Raw genomic sequence first — 16,634 nt, 5'->3', positions numbered from 1 at the left:
AGGAAGGAAGGAAAGAAGGAAGGAAGGAAGGAAGGAAGGAAACGCAATTTAATTCAGTTCAACTGTAGTTGAGCATTTGGGGTGGGGTGCGGGGTTGGGGTGAGGGGTTGGAGACAAGCCCAGGCTGGTCTTGAACTCTCGGCCTCATGTGATCCTCTCTCCTCAGCCTCACCCAAGTGCTAGGATGATAGGTGTAAACCACCGTGCCCAGCAGGACGGTCAAGAAAATTGAAACTGGAAAGTACCTTGGCCTTTTACCCCAAATCTACACAATTTTACACAGTGGCAGTGCTTTTTCCTCTAACCCTATAATAGCATTCTGCAGGAGAATTATTTCAGGGAGTTCACCTTTTGTTTTATTAGAGAGTTAAGTAACATTGGGAGGTTGGGGTGATTTTGGAAGCTTCTGGAAATAAAGGGGGGTTTAACAGACATTAACTTCATCCCGCCTTGCAGATAAATGCCATTTTACTTTGAAAAGCAGTAGGTGGGGGTGGGGGGTGAGAAATAGAAAATTCCATCAGTTTTGTAAAAACTTTTAGAGGATAATGTACTCTGTTCCATGAAAGAATCAGAAATGTGAGCAATGCAGGGAGAAGCAGGGTAAATCCAGACACACATGATGGGTTCCAGATGAGAAACCATTATCTTCCATAGCAAATTCTGAAATGAATTTAAAATCTCCTATTACATAGTCTGCAGTTTACCTTGTTTTCTTGTTGGAGAAAGTGGTTTTGTGGAGTCCAAGTGTGCAGAGGGCACCTAGGATTCCAGAGTTAATGGGACTGGAGGGAAAAAAGCATAACCTGACCCAGATTCTGCTGCTCACCCCTCCAAAGCCAAATATTAGAGGGGAGGTTTGGTGGGAGGAAAAGCAGCTTTTAATCTGAAATCCAGCAAATTGAGAAGATGGAACACTAGTGTTCTACAGTACCACCTTAAATTTTAAAATTTACCATAGGGTGTTGTAGCAGGACGAGCTGCAGACAAAACTCCTCAGACACCGGATTAAAGAAGGAAGAGGTTTTTTATTCGGCTGGGAGCGTCAGCAGACTCGCGTCTTAAGAGCCGGGCTCCCCGAAAAAGAAATACTTGGCCTTTTTAAAGGCTTACAACTTTAAGGAGTCCACGTGAAAGGGTCATGATAAATCGAGCAAGCATGGGAAATGTGACTGGGGGCTACATGCATCAGCTAACAGAACAGAAAGTTTTACAATGCTTTTTTCATACAGTGTCTGGAATTTACAGATAACACAAGTAGTTTAGGCCAGGGATTGATGTTATTATTATTACTTTGTTTAACTCCTAGGGCCGGGTGGTGGTGCCAAGGTTGTCTGGCTATTTATCTTTTGTTTCTCTCTCTCTTTTCTCCTGTCTTTGAACTAGGCAAGGTGAGGGGAGGAGGGCAGCAGGAGTAATAGTGGTCTCCTCCCTTAGTGTTTGTTTGTTTGTTTGTGACAGTCTCACTCTGTTGCCCAGGCTGGAGGCCAGTGGCGCAATCTTGGCTCACTGCAACGTCTGCCTCCTGGGTTCAAGTGATTCTCCTGCCTCAGCCTCCTGAGTAGCTGGGATTACAGGCATCTGCTACCACACCCAGCTAATTTTTGTATTTTTAGTAGAGACAGGGTTTCACCATGTTGGCCAGGCTGGTCTTGAACTCCTGACCTCAAGTGATTCATCCGCCTCAGCCTCCCAAAATGCTGGGATTACAGGCGAGAGCCCCAACTCCCAGCCTACCATAGGGTTTTTAAATTGACATTTAATATGCGAGGTATGCGGAAGTGGCACAGGGTGCAGGGTCTGTTTCTTGTTCACATGGCTGTCTTGGATAGTTGCCTGTCCAGAGGCCTGGTTGGCTTTATCTTGACTTTGGCCAGATGGTGAGGATAATTGTTTGAGACTCCCGCCAAGTGGGAGGATTCTGCAAGGCGGGCTGAAGTGCCCGTTTGTTTAGCTGTTGTGGATTCTTAAACTGGAGCATAATTAGATAAGCATGCATTGCCGAAGGGTAGGGTCTACAGAGGGAAAGAATGGAGAGGTGAGAGGGGAGAAAAGGAAGAAAAAGAAAGTGGGTGATTTTTAAAACTGAGGTGTCTGGTTATAAGAGAGAGAATGAGGAAGCAAAGCGAGAAACAAAAGGGAAGTTTTCACAGAAAACATTACCACAGTCATTAATTTTGAGGCTAATACTTCAAACCTCCCTATTAATCTACCCTCTTTTCTCTCCTTTTATTTCTTGTCATCATTACCTTGAAGTTAATGCAAATAAGAATAAGGGAGGAGACCACCACTCATATTGTCTTATGCCCATTCTGCCTCCAAAGAAAGAAGAAGTAAAAACTAAACAGCAGAAATGGAATCCACAGGCAGACAGCCCAGCACCACGCCCTGAGCCTGGTAGTTAAAAAGCAACCCCTGACCTAACTGCTTGTGTTATCTACAGATTTCAGACATTGTATGGAAAAGCGTCGTGAAAATCCCTGTCCTGTTCTGTTCCATTCTGATTACCGGTGCATGCAGCCCCCAGTCACGTACCCCTGCTTGCTCAATCAATCACAACCCTCTCATGCGGACCCCCTTAGAGTTATAAGCCCTTAAAAGGGACAGGAATTGCTCACTTGGGGAGCTTGGTTTTTGGAGACACGAGTCCGCAGATGCTCCCTGCTGAATAAAGCCCTTTCCTTATACAACTCGGTGTCTGAGGGGTTCTTGTCGGTGACTCGTCCTGCTACAAGAATAATTGGAAAACTTACATATAAGCACTTGTATATAACAATGTAAATGTCATAGAATTTCTCAATAAATAACCATTACTATTTCAAACAAAAAAAGAACACTGATCAGCCAAAAAATTAGTTCATGTTGGAGGGTGCTTGCTGAGATGTAGTGAGATTGATATCTGTAGTCTCTACTTTTTAACAGATTTGTTAAAAGATATAATGACAACAAATTCAGTTAAAAATCTAATTGACTTTTATTTGAGATTCATGAATGGGGCATGAATCCATTATACAAAAGAGAATGAAGGTTCCCACTGGGCAGTAGCAGAACAGTATGTTTTGTAAAGCGGGAAAGGAAGCAGAACAATAGTGGGGGATAGCTGATTCATGAACGTCAGGTTGCTTTTCTTGTGAGACTTATGTTAAAGAAAAAATTATTCAATGATACTTGTTGCTCAAGCACAGTAGGAAAGACTGTGTTCAGGACCATTGCAATCGGTATAGAGACCACTGTAATGGGGTCTTGCAGGGTGGAGAGAGATTGGGCTTGTTAAACGAAAATTATAATAGGCCATTGTTTTGGACTGAACTCCTGTGCTAGGCCCCAGTACACCAGGCCAAACCAAAATAGAATCACTCATGCTAAATGCCACATAATCAAACTTTAAGGAAGCAGATAGATCTCCTAACAGTCGAACGTTTCCTGAACACAGGAGATAGATGCCAGTCAACCTGAATTAGGTTAACAAGAAAATCCCCTCTCCTTTCACCCTTACAAAAAAAGGAACTTGAAGTAACCTGATGTTAACCAACCAGCATTTTCCCCCTGTATTGTTCTGTTTCCTTGTTCCCACCTTACAAAATCCATTGTTCTGCTATTGCCGAGTAGGAGCTTTCATTCTATTTTGTAGAATGGAGGCTGACCTAATTCATTAATCACAAATAAAAGACAATTAGATCTGTAACTCAAGTTGTTTTAATTTTGTCTGTTGACAGGCTCTACTCCATAGCATGGGCAAGTGGAAATGTATAGCCAAGGATCAGGGTGGGAGTCAATGGATGGTAAATTACTAAGAGGAAACAACAGGGATAAGCAGAATTCTGGCTAACCCAACCTAACAGGTTTCTTGCTGAAGACCTGCCAGGGTGATCAGACATCACCTGGCCAATGGTGGAGGATGAGGAACCTCATCAGATATGAGGATGATCAGATATCAAGGATGATGGGTTCTTGCTAAACTGATTTAGCAGGGTTCTTTACTAAACGGATTTTACAAGGCAGTGCACAGATGGGTCTAGGAGAAGGTTCAGAGGTCTGACTAAAGTTTGGCCAAGCAAAGAATTTTTATGAGTTAAAACAGAGGGGACTTCTTTGTTAATCTGACTCAGGTTGACTGGAATCTCCTCTTTTCAGGAAAACCTGGTCTGTTTGGGGGACCTGTTTCCCTAAAGCGACAATTTGATTTTATGGCATTTAGCATAAGTGACTCTATTTTGGTTTGGTCTGTTGTGTTGGGGTTTAGTGTTTTGTCAATCCAAAACAAGAGCTTTTCATAATTTTTGTTTAAAAAATTCATCTCTAAAACCCAATTCTGGCCGGGCCCGGTGGCTCATGCCTGTTAATCCCAGCACTTTGGGAGGCCCAGGCGGGCAGATCACCTGAGGTCAGGAGTTTGAGACCAGCCTGACCAACATGGAGAAACCCCTATCTCTACTAAAAATACAAAGTTAGCTGGGCATGCCTATAAGCCTAGCTACTCCGGAGGCTGAGCCAGGAGAATCACTTGAACCCGGGAGGCAGAGGTTTCGGTGACCCGAGATCATGCCATTGCACTCTAGCCTGGGCAACAAGAGCAAAACTCTGTCTCAAAACAACAGCAACAACAACAGCAAAAAACAATTCTATGAAATCGTATTAGCTGAATAGTGGACGGATGTGTTCAGTTTTGAAGGTAATAATCGCATCAATGTCTCATGTGAATGCTGTCAGAAAAAAGTGTAAACAAGTTTCAAATGGGGAGAAAAGATTCCTGAGTACCTTGTCAGGGGCATTTTTCATCGATTTTGTGTTATCTTACAACTCTTCAAATTATAGAAAATTGAGAATAGTCCAAATGATTTTCATCCATAGAAATACAAATGAACTATGTTCAGTGGAATGCAATTGATCATTGCTCTGAATATTGACACATTTTTAAAAAGTTGATTGGGTTGGGCATGGTGGCTCACGTAATCCTAGCACTTTGGGAGGTCGAGGCTGGCGGATCACTTGAGGCCAGGAGTGAGATCCCATCTCTATAAAAAAATTTAAACATTAGCCAGAAGTGGTGGTGCATGTCCCAGCTACTTGGGAAGCTGAGGTGGGAGAATCGCTTGAGCGCTGGAGGTGGAGGCTGCAGCGAGCCTGCAGTAAGCCGTGATCACATCACTGCATTCCAGCCTAGACAACAGAGAACCTGTATCAAAAAAAAAAAAAGTTAATTTTTGTTAAAAAATAGTTACAGAATTTTAGAAATCTACTTTTTTTTTTTTTTTTTTTTTTGAGACAGAGGCTCGCTCTGTCGCCCAGGCTGGAGTGCAGTGGCCGGATCTCAGCTCACTGCAAGCTCCGCCTCCCGGGTTCCCGCCATTCTCCTGCCTCAGCCTCCCGAGTAGCTGGGACTACAGGCGCCCGCCACCTCGCTCGGCTAGTTTTTTATGTATTTTTAGTAGAGACGGGGTTTCACCGTGTTCGCCAGGATGGTCTCGATCTCCTGACCTTGTGATCCGCCCGTCTCGGCCTCCCAAAGTGCTGGGATTACAGGCTTGAGCCACCGCGCCCGGCCTAGAAAACTACTCTTTAAGAGGAAATTTATCTTTCCCGTGTCACTCACAGATGACTCTTGGAATTATCGAGAAGCTACTTCAGCCCTTTTTCCCGCCTATCCTTTGCTTTTCCGTATAGGAAGAGGAATGATTAATCTGAGTAAGTGTTTATAAGCGTTTTTACCTTCTTTGGCTCACATTTCTGTTTTGGGTGGCATTAATGTTGTCGATAGAAAGAGTCAAAGTCTGTAAAATATTTGAAGAGATTTATTCTGTGAATGAACAATGGCCTGTGACACAGCCCTCAGGAAATCCTGAGAACATGTGCCCAAAATGTTTTGGCTACAACTTGGCTTTATACATTTTAAGGAGACATTAGACATCAATCAATGCATAAAAGATATACATTGAGTGGGTCTGGAAATGCAGAACTGAAAGTGGGGGTGCTTCCAAGTCATAGGCAGATTAAAAGATTTTCTAATTGGCAATTGGTTGAGTTATTATCAACAGAAAGTAATGGGATAAAGGGTTGTGAAGACCACGCTTTTATCATGCAAATGAAACCTCTAGGTAGCCAGCTTCAGAGAGAATAGATTGTAAATTTTTCTCATTAGACTTAAAGAGTTTTTTTTTTTTTTTTTTTGAGACAGAGTCATACTCTGTCACCCAGGCTGGAATGCAGGATGATCTCGGCTCACTGCAACCTCCGCCTCCCGGGTTCAAGCAATTCTCATGACTCAGCCTCCCGAGTAGATGGGATTACAGGCATGTGCAACTATGCCCAAATGATTTTTATTTATTTATTTTTGTATTTTTAGTAGAGACAGGGTTTCACCATGTTGCCCAGGCTGGTCTCAAACTCCTGGATGCCAACAATCCTCCCACATCGGCCTACCAAAGTGGTGGGATTATAGGCATAAACCACTATGCCTAGCCTAAAATCAACTTTTTAAAATCGAATATAACAGTCTCAGAAAAGTAATTTATGGCAGCATCCTTGCTTTTTTTCCTCTGGAAATTAACAGGAGAAACAGCTGCTATCTCCTCCTCCTTATATGATCTTCTTTTTTCCAACTCACCTGGTTCTGCAAAAGGAACTGTAATATTTTTTAGAGTCATCAAAGGTACTTATCTGCTCATCTGAAAAAATCATCATTAGGGTAGCAGCTGTACATGAACATGTTATATTATACCATATATACACATTTATTTATTTATTTATTTATTTATTTAGAGACAGAGTCTCACTCTTGTCGCCCAGGCTAGAGTGCAATGACGTGATCTCGGCTCACTGCAACCTCTGCCTCCCTGGTTCAAGCGATTCTCCTGCCTCAGCCTCCCGGGCAGCTGGGATTACAGGCGCCCACCAACATGCCCGGCTAATTTTTGTATTTTTAGTAGACACGGGGTTTCACCATGTTGGCCAGGCTGGTCTCGAACTCCTGACCTCAGGTGATCCACCCACCTCGGCTTCCCAAAGTGCTGGGATTACAGGCATGAGCCACTGCGCCCGGCCAACTTTTATATATTTAATAATAATAATAGAAATCTTATGACAATTAGTTTCATTTCCCTGACATAAGCTTTTAAATTCCATTTCATATCTCACTTTCCCACAGTTAATTTAAGTATGGCAGGAATCTGGTACAGTTTGGAAGTACTGTAGTTAAAACTGTTTGGTTCAGGGGCGGGGCGTGGTGGCTCACGCCTGTAATCCCAGCACTTTGGAAGGCCAAGGCCGGCGCGTCACCTAAGGTGAAGTAGTGAAACCCCATCTCTGCTAAAAATACACAAAAATTAGCCGAGCATGCTTGTAGTCCCAGCTACTCGGGAGGCTGAGGCAGGAGAATCGCTTGAACTCAGGAGGCGGAGGTTGCAGTGAGCTGAGATCATGCCATTGCACTCCAGCCTGGGTGACAAGAGTGAAACTCAACCTGAAAAACAAAAAACTATTTGGTTCAAGCTATCTGAATTCAGAATGTTGCTTCTCAAATGGAACAACTTGATTATGTCTATGATGAATGTCTCCTGAGAATTCTATTGTCGGATAAAGCAGCTTTCTTTCCTTCTGTCCAGTCTCATATTCTATGAGGCTAAAATCAATAATCAATGTGTTAATCTGTCTAGGAGCTGAAAAAAATAAAAATAATTTTAAAATTGAAATTAAAATCACTTAAACAGTTATGAGTGATCGTAATGACAGAGAAATATATGGTTATGCAGATAGGAGTCTTCAGTAGCTTGTATTAGACATTTAGATCTAAGCTTAGATCTAGAATTTACATTCTTCTCCTGAAAAATAAGGAAATCTTGTAATGTGGAAATAAGTTGAAAAGAAAAAGAAAGAAAAAAAGTTTTAAAGGAAATCTTGGAATTTGGTGTTCCTGAGGCAGAGCCAAAGTCGTTTAACTAGAATATACACTCCGCATGGGCAGAAAAAAAATTTTTTTCTTCATCTTTAATTTTATATTTTTACTCCTTTTTTTTTTTTTTTTTTTTTGAGACAGAGTCTCGCTTAGTCGCCCAGGCTGGAGTGCAATGGCGCGATCTCGGCTCACTGCAAGCTCCGCCTCCCGGGTTCACGCCATTCTCCTGCCTCAGCCTCCCGAGCAGCTGGGACTACAGGCGCCCGCCGCCTCGCCCGGCTAATTTTTTGCATTTTTAGTAGAGACGGGGTTTCACCGTGTTAGCCAGGATGGTCTCGATCTCCTGACCTCGTGATCCGCCCGCCTCGGCCTCCCAAAGTGCTGGGATTACAGGCGTGAGCCACCGCGCCCGGCTATTTTTACTCCTATATCCTCTGGGCTGCATCTCCTGACATATAGTAATCATTCATTAAATTACGATAATTGAAAGTATTCTAAACGTTGAGTTAAAAAAAAGAAGTGGTTATATCCATGCTATAGAATGATTTGCAATATTTTTCTTTTCTGTTTTTGGAGACCGAGTCTCGCTCTGTTGCCCAAGTTGGAGTGCAGTGGTGCCATCTCGGCTCACTGCAACGTTCGCCTCCGGGGTTCAAGCGATCTCCCTGCCTCAGCCTCCCGAGTAGCTGGGATTATAGGCGTGCGCCACCACATCCGACTAATTTTTAGTAGAGTACAGGGTTTAACCATGTTGGCCAGGCTGGTCTCGAACTCCTGATCTCAGGTGATCCGCCCGCCTCAGCCTCCCAAAGTGCTGGGATTACAGGTGTGAGCCACTGTACCCGGCCAGCAATATTTCTTTTGTAAGAGAAAAGAATGAGTGTTCCACATGGAAAGAACCCAAGATACATTAAGTGAAAAATGTCATAGAACCCTATGTATAGTAGTATGACTACATTTCTGTAAAAAAAAAACCCAAAATGTTATACATATATGCGAATGCAGAGAAAAAAGAACTGTAAGAAATACAATAAATTTTTCACGGTGATTACATTTGGGAGAGGAAGGTACAGCTTTCATATTTCATTCAGTGGTTAAAATGGTACTCAATTTTGACTGAACGGTAATGATCAGATGCCGAAACGAGTGTGAATGTGCATAGTTTACGAAAGACATTTTTGAGAACGGGCTACATGAGTTTTGAAAATAGGAGAGCAGAGGACCTGTGTAAGATTTTTAAAGACACTGCACTGTCACGAGCCACAGGGCTGTGAGATTGGTAAGAAAGTGCTACAGCAAGTATCCAGGGGAGGGCTTGGATCTGAGACACAGCGTGTGCTGGTCGAGAAGCGGGAAAAGAATCCGCCCAGAGCCCCTTCTCTCCATTCCCTCGCGAGGCAGGAAGCTACCTGGGTTCCGAATTCCACGACTTCCGGATTATCTTGCATTGCAGCACAGACACCAACCTCTAGTAATCTTTGCCATTTATTAGGCGTTTTTTACCCCAAATCTCGCGGCCTCGTAAAAATATCGCGATGCTTCCACTTTTAATGTTTTTAGTTTGGACAATCCCTTTGAGAAAAATTTAAAAGCCGATTCTTAAAAATATACGTTGGTAATTGTTTATGCCTACTGCTGAGATCAAGATACCTCAAAAGTAATGAGAGGAAAAAAAAATCATGTGTCAGAAGTGGGATTCGAAATGAGAGGAAAAAAAAAAAGTCATGTGTCAGAAGTGGGATTCGAACCCACGCCTCCATTGGAGACCAGAATCCCCAGCGCGGGGAAGCGTAGCTTGAGTCTGGCGCCTTAGACCACTCGGCCATCCTGACACCCTGAGTGAGAGAGACGATTTTTCCACTAAAATAGAGATCAACAAGCAATGATTTTTGTGACGTGCATGCACGCAGAAACGCGATGACGTCAGGGTTGCTTGGTAACAGAAGGGAAGGAAGCCACTTGTGGATTAAAAAAGGAAAAGACTTCGCAGTACTAGAAAATGTTTATGCATAAAACTGGATCAAGTCTCTTACGGGCCTTACAACTGTCATCCCCATCTCGAAAAACGCGTGCAATTTTTTTTTTTTTTTTTTTGCCCCCAGCCTGCCCAGGTTTCAGGAAGGAAAGAACATCTTTTGCTTCGGTCGCTGGATCGGCTCTCCAGCGTCTGATGTTTACTGAAATCTTGATTATGGTTAGCCTCCCCCTAGGACTTCATTGTTTGGAAGACGGTGAGGAACAAAACAAAACCTTAACAAAAGACCCCGGTTCTATGGCAAAGTCCCCTTTTAGCCCTTCTATTTTGGTTCCATTTGTCACTGCCTTGCCACTCGTCGAAGTTTGTCTTGGGCTCTGAAAAGTCGCAGCCGGGAACGGCTGGGAAGGTCCGTACAGGGACCACATGGGCGAGGCTGGTGTCCGCGCCGAGGGATCGGCCATCTCAGGTCGGGGAAACTCCGGGAGCGACGCGCTCGCCCGCGGCCTTCCTTATCGCTCTCAGATATTGCCAATTAATGGGCCCCGAGCGTCCACTGCCAGGTCGGGGAACACGGCGGCAGTTTTCAAGGGGAGTGCACCACATCGCCTAACCCACTTTTCTAGCTGTTCCTCAGGCTTCGCCAAGCAATCTGAGCACCAGGCCGGGAAACCCCGAGGTCACAAATTTTAATGGAGCCCTGAAACTAAACAGAAATCATGCCTCCCACTAGAACAAGAGCCCCTAGAGGCCGGGGACACTGCTAAAATAACATGTTAGACCAATGCAGTCAGGGTAACAGTGCCTGGCAACCACGGTAGAGGTTCAATAAATGTATTTTAACTCAACCGTCTTAACTCTTGTATTTGGGGCTGTGAAGTTCAGATAGAGGAAATATAAAGTTGGATATTTTAATTAGATTTTGTCCTAACACGTTACTTTTTGTATTTATTAACATAAAAAAATTTTATTTTCCGTTTTGTAAGGCAAAGTTAGGTCTCTTTTCTGCATGGAAAAATAACTGAGTTGGCCGGGCGCGGTGGCTCAAGCCTGTAATCCCAGCACTTTGGGAGGCCGAGACGGGCGGATCACGAGGTCAGGAGATCGAGACCATCCTGGTTAACATGGTGAAACCCCGTCTCTACTAAAAAAAAATACAAAAAACTAGCCGGGCGAGGTGGCGGACGCCTGTAGTAGCTTGCAGTGAGCTGAGATCCGGCCACTGCACTCCAGCCTGGGTGACAGCGCGAGACTCCGTCTCAAAAAAAAAAAAAAAAAAACTGAGTTTCAGTAGGCTCTATCTTAATTTCCATTGACTTGCTTGGTTTCATATCCTATTTTTGATAGAGAGAAAATTAGTTCGAGAAGTACAGTGAACACTGGTTCCCCAGTCTCCCTCCAATACATGAGATTTGTATATTTTCTTTCGATTGGAAGGAAATTGTCCAGGAAGTCCAGGAAGTGATTCCCAACATGGCAACTGTAATCTTACCCTACTTATAATTATTTTTTTCTAATTGCAAAGTACACACAAATTGTAGAACACACAAACATGTCAAAAATTAAAATTACCCATAATCTCACTAGTCAGAAGTAACTATTAACATTTTTATATATTTAGTCTTTCATATGGCATACATTTTTTCCAAAAAATGGTCATGTGTGGTAAATAATTTGCTAACTTGCTTTCTAAATGAGTATATTACGAACATATATACCTGCTAAGTACTATAGATATTTTGTATAAATTGTTTTTTTTTTTTGAGACAGAGTCTCGCTCTGTCGCCCAAGCTGGAGTACAGTGGCGAGATCTCGGCTCACTGCAAGTTCCGCCTCCCGGGTTCACGCCATTCTCCTGCCTCAGCCTCCTGAGTAGCTGGGACTACAGGCGCCCGTCACCACGCCCGGCTAATTTTTTTTTTTTTTTTATTCACGTGTTAGCCAGGATGGTCTCGATCTCCTGACCTCATGATCCGCCCGCCTTGGCCTCCCAAAGTGCTGGGATTACAGGAGTGAGCCACCGCGCCCGGCCTGTATAAATCTTAATTACTGCAGATATTCCATATCAAACTGGTATTCTTGAACACTGAATTATTTCTAATTTTTTATTTTCATGAGCAATGCTGTAAAAACTATCCTTACATATTTTCAAACATCCATAATTATTTCCTTAAATTTCTAAAAGTGAAACCATTATATCAATGTTTATCCAGCTTTTTTTTTTTTTTTTTGACTGAGTTTTGCTCTGTTGCCCAGGCTGGAGTGCAGTGGCATGATCTCAGCTCACTGCAACCTCTGTCTCCTGGGTTCAAGTAATTCTCTTGCCTCAGCCTCCCGAGTAGCTGGAACTACATGCATGCGCCACCACGCCCGGCTAATTTTTTTGTATTTTTAGAGACAGGGTTTCACCAAGTTGGTCAGGCTGGTCTCAAACTCGTGACCTCAAATGATGCGCCCGCCTCGGCCTCCCAGTGCTGGGATTACAGGCGTGACCCACCGTGCCCAGTACGTTTTAATAGGTAAAAAATGATAAGGCTTTTTTTTTTTTTTTTTTTACAGATTTGTTATTAGTGAGGTTCAATATTCATGTTTAAAGGATTTTTATACTTCTTCCTCAGTAAACTGCTTACCAAATTTTTATGAGGTGTCCATCTTTCCTTATTGATTTGTAAGACTTATTTTATGAAAAGTAAACTCTTGGGATACAGTTTCTATTTACCGAGAACCCAAGCAGAAATTCCTCTCTCTTACTAACAAGAATCCCATTATGTCCCTTAAACATTTAATTATTTCCATCTTATGGAAACTAGGAGTCATACAATTAACAAGGTTCCCATGTCAATTTTTAAAACCCAACTGTGGCCCACATTTAGTGTCCTCGTAATGTTTTCATACTATAGATTTACCTCTAATCATGGTCATTTTTTGTGCCATCTTTTTTCTTTTTGTTTTTCTTTCTTTTTTTTTTGAGATGGAGTCTCACACTGTCAGCCGGGTAGGTGTGCAGCAGCGCAATCTTGGTTTGCTGCAACCTCTGCCTCCCTCGTCCAAGCAATTCTCCTACCTCAGCCTCCCAAGTAGCTGGGACTACAGGCGCCTGCCACCATGCCAGCTAATTTTTGTATTTTTAGTAGAGACAGGGTTTTTCACTATGTTGGCCAGGCTGGTCTCGAACTCCTGACCTCGTGATCTGCAAGCCTCGGCCTCCCGAAGTGCGGGGATTACAGGTGTAAGCCACCACGCCCGGCTGAACCATATTTTTTTTCTTTCTTCCTTTATGGCATGTTAAACTCCTGATATCTCAATTTTATGGTTTTTTGTTGTTGCTGTTGTTGTTTTTGAGATGGAGTCTTGCTCTGTCGCCCAGGCTGGAGTGCAGTGGTGCAATCTTGGCTCACTGCAACTTCCGCCTCCTGGGTTCAAGCGATTCTCCCGTCTCAGCCTCCGGAGTAGCTAGGATTACAGACAGGCTGACCACCATACCTGGCTAATTTTTGTATTTTTAGTAGAGATGGGGTTTCACCATGTTGGCCAGGCTGGTCTTGAACTCCTGACCTCAGACGATCCATCCGCCTCGGCCTCCCAAAGTGCTGGTGTGAGCCACCGAGCCCAGACATGATTTTATGTTTTAAATGGCTTTAAGTCCTTTTTGGAATAAGGTAAAATATAATTAAATATGTAAATATTTTAACTATTTACTAATAATATTTATTGCACAATAAGACTCCCCACAGGCCATTCTACATTTTTATGAAAACATCTGTAAGAATTTTAAAAGGCCTGACAAATTATTTAAAGTGGGAAGCAGGGCGACTAAAAGAGAAAGAAGCTGACAATGGTGGTCTATGAAAATGGAAAATAAAACAAAACAGGATTTCATTTCCAACCTTGAAATGAGTCCCTTGACCGTTTTGTGTGAGGTTATATAATTTGATTTTCCGATATGTCCAGGATTACGTGAGATTAACAGGGATTGGGGTGGAAATTGAGATGAGGCTGTATTCAAATGAGATTGACCATAAATTGGTAGTTGTTGAAGTTGGGAGATGATATAGGAGGGTTCGCTGTGTATTTTCTTCATTTTTATGTATGGTTAAAGGTTTCCATAGTGAAGAGTTCATTCAATACAGAAAAAATAAAAAATCACCAAGTCTCATCAAAAGCATCTATGCTAATATTTTGGCATATTTCTTCCCAGTTTTTAAAGAAATATGTAGGTTGAAATCTTTCTAATCTAAATTAGTATTTCTCACTTTTTTCTATTATATTCTTTTTGAGCATCAAAACCCTAAACTGGGTTTGGCAATCACATCCCATACAAATCCAAGTTCTTCACATCCTCTGAACGAAGAATCTGGTAGAGACGTGTGTATCTGTAAAGGTTACCTTCAAATGTCCTGCTTACATTTCAAACTTCAAATGCAAAATTAATTCAACAGATAAGCCAGATCTAAGAAATCTATCTTCCACAGGGAAAAAGGAAATGTAATGGGGCAATACTGTCAAATGGAAGTACTGTTTGGCCTGGCATGGTGGCCCATGCCTGTAATCCCAACGCCCTGGGAGGTTGAGGAGGGAGAATCCCTTGAGCCCAGGAGTTCAAGGCTGCAGTGAGTGATGATCTTGCCACTGCACTCCAGCCTTGGTGACAAAGACAGACCCTTTCTCTAACGCTCGTTTGGTTGGACTTATTATTCTCAGAGACTTCATATAGGAGGAATTTCTGGGTTCAACAAAGTACAGGATTTAGTAAGGTGCTTACATCATTAAGTCAAAATTTATTGCAGGACGGAGCTAGTGGGCAAGTCTCTTAGTCTCAAGAAAAAGGGCACTAAGAAACACAGCCCAGGCATTTGGGCTTCCTCTTACATTACTGTGGTCTGCAATGAGGTCTCCTGGAGCACAGGTTTCACTTCTCCCCAGATTGTCTTTAGTTGTACCCTACTTTTTTTCACGTTATTTTCCCCCTCTCCTAATTAACTTTTCAAAGGATAGAAGCCATGTTCTCCTGTATTCTCTTCAGGAGCAAGTTCAGCTGGGGCACCCAACACTGGCTGAATTGTCTGTTTGAATAAAATAATGTCTTTCATTTGTGAAGAAACAACTCAACCACCACTGGTATGCTAAGAACCTTTTTTGATTTTGCTGGAAGGAGATATGTGATTTCCATCTATACTCTTTGGTCTGGATCTCCGATAACTAAAGGCATTAACAAATGGCTCTCATTTACCATCTGATAGCTATTTGCTTTTAATTTCATAGTGCCTTTAAGTGTTAGGCAGTTACATGCATTCTCTCATCTTCTCACTTAATTGTACATGGTGGAGGGTGGGGGCCATGTTCAGTTTCCCTTTATTCTTTGAACCTATGCTCTTGAGGAAGATGGTCTTCTTTGCATGTTGGCCTCTATCAGAAAAAACAACAGCACCTGAAGACACACAGGCATGTGCACGTGCATGCATGCACAAACATACTTCCTGGAACAGCAAAAGAATTAAGGAAGGAGAAGTTATTGAAACCCTAATGTATAATTAAGAATTGCAGATGTTCTGAGGAAAGAGGGGAGACAAAAGAATCACAGTGGGGCCCCATATCTGCCTTTAGTGACTCAGTTTAGTGACTCAGTTCTTGAACTCAAAAGCTGCTTACCTTTCTGCAGATAAATAAACTTAGAATCATAAGTTCATTTAATTCCATTCAAAATGGCAGGCTTTTAAAACTAAAAATTGAAGTAAGAAACTATAAACACACCACCCACAAGAACTAGAAGATAACCAATAACACATGTCAACCTATGCCCTATCCTTTATCCCATCCTCTCTCACACTCCATAGGTGACCATTCTATTTTTGTTCATATTATAAAGGGTATATAAGGTATACAGTCTTCTGAGACTTTTTTCACTAGGCATCGTTGGTAAAATTCTTCACCCTCCTAGATACATCCCCATTCAAATCGCAAGAAATTTTCTTGAATCCAACAAGATTGTTTATCTCTGGTCCAGCTGATGCTGTCAATAAAAGTGCAGTAAGATGCCACTCCTAAAGCACTAGGTCTACTGGGAATAAAGCAGACCCAGTGTGGGATTCTCTAAGTAGCTTGGAGACAGCTCTATCACTGGGGCAGCAAGAACCAAAAGTCCATCCTAAGGGCACGTTTCCCTGGACTGGTACAAGGTATCCTCTTTGTGAGCCGTTATTCTTGCTCCCTGCCCCAACTGACTAAGTTAAGTGAAAGTGGAAGATGACTTTGAATAGGGCTGTTCACCCCATTTGCCAGTTGCAGATCCTTGAGTTTAGAGTAGACAGTTATAACGCAGACATCCCAGGTCAATGAACTGGTACTCCAAGGCTTCCAGTCTCTGCTCTGCCCCTTCTATGCAGGAAACCATAATCGATAACATTGTGGGGCAGGATCTAATGTATGTGATCATGTGTTCCATCCCAGTTTGAATCCTGGCTCTGCTGCTTCCTAGCTGTATACCCTGGGTAAGTCATTTACCCCCTCTGCTGCAGTTTATCTGTAAAGGCAATAGTACATACTTGATAAAGTTATCATGAGCATTAAGTAAGTTATTGTGCATAAAGTTCTTCATATGATGTTCCAAGCACTGCTCTATGTTTGTTAGTAGTATTTATGTACGTGTGTGTGTGTGTGTGTGTGTGTATATATATATATATAACTGCATACATTTAGATCTCAGAATATTCAGCAAAAGCTAACCTAGCCTCATGGAAGCTACTTTCTATAGCTCCCTTAAAACCTGAT

At 42.5% G+C, this 16,634-nt stretch overlaps 1 non-coding gene across 1 annotated transcript; it reads right to left on the bottom strand.

Moving 5' to 3' along the window:
- Positions 1–9,618: 9,618 nt before the first annotated feature.
- TRNAL-CAA (transfer RNA leucine (anticodon CAA)) lies at positions 9,619–9,723 on the bottom strand. Its single transcript has 2 exons — positions 9,686–9,723; positions 9,619–9,663 (listed from the first exon to the last, which is right to left on the bottom strand). It is a non-coding gene; the product is annotated as a tRNA-Leu (tRNA).
- Positions 9,724–16,634: the final 6,911 nt, after the last annotated feature.

The sequence above is a fragment of the Macaca fascicularis genome, chromosome 4, assembly GCF_037993035.2.
Source record: "Macaca fascicularis isolate 582-1 chromosome 4, T2T-MFA8v1.1".
NCBI classification, from domain to species: Eukaryota; Metazoa; Chordata; class Mammalia; order Primates; family Cercopithecidae; genus Macaca; species Macaca fascicularis.
Note: the sequence above shows the minus strand (reverse complement) of the source record. Positions and strands in the feature narration are given on the sequence as shown.